Raw genomic sequence first — 1,069 nt, forward strand, 5'->3', positions numbered from 1 at the left:
ATATATATATATATATATATATAGACACATACATATATATAGACACACATACACACATACATGGGTGTAGTTCTATTCACTTCCAACACCTGTTCAACTTGTATGTCTATGTATGTATCGACTCATAGATTATTTTTGCTACTGTTATTGCAGGATTGTGTAGTAATCGTATTTCTCTCTATTGCCTTTAACTCTTATGCCCCTCCCCTTGTCTTCTTTTCCTTGATCATTTTGTGCTGACTTCTCCCTTATTATATATTTCCTTTCTCTTCACCCAAGTTAATATATGTCTACCCTTTAGTTAATGATTTACCCTCTCTTCCCCTCCCACCCTTGGTAAGCTTCAAAGAATGTTCCTTTCTGTGTGAAAACCTTTCCTTCACTTTTTATAATAGGGGTCTCATACAATATTTATGCTTTTTGTGATTGATTAATTTCACTCAGCATAATGCTCTCCAGGTTCATCCATCTTATCAGGTGTTCTTAAGATACATCATTATTCCATAACATTGGGTAGTATTCCATTGTGTGTGTATAAAATAGTTTGCTTATACTTTTATCTGTTGACAGGCACATAGGTTGTTTCCATCTTTTTGCTGTTGTGAATAATGCTGCATTGAACATGCTTGTGTATATATCTATCACATCACAGCTCTGATTTCTGCAGGGTATATACCTAATAGTGGGATTGCTGAATCACATGGTGTTTCTATTTCCAATTTTTATTGTGATTTGGGTGAAAGTTTACAAAGCAAATTTACTTTCCATACAGCAGCTCATATACTCTTCGTCTCATGACATTGACTACAATTTCCCACAATGCAACAGCTCCCCTCCCACTTCTTCCCCATGGTTACTTCTTCCCTGTGTCCTTTCTGCCCATACACTCTAGCCCTGCAAGCTGTCTCCTTGTGCATACACAGCCTTTCTATTCTCCCATGATTGTTCTCTCCAAGGAGTGTGTCTATCTAATGTAAATGTTCAGCTTATATACATGTCTTTTGTTTGGGAAGCCACAGGAGTGGGTTCAGTTCCAGACTTGAAGGGCAGCTAGGAGCCATAGTCTCAG

This window comes from Orycteropus afer, unplaced genomic scaffold (assembly GCF_000298275.1).
Source record: "Orycteropus afer afer isolate SDZICR_OR568_19922 unplaced genomic scaffold, OryAfe1.0 scaffold00380, whole genome shotgun sequence".
Taxonomy (NCBI): Eukaryota; Metazoa; Chordata; class Mammalia; order Tubulidentata; family Orycteropodidae; genus Orycteropus; species Orycteropus afer.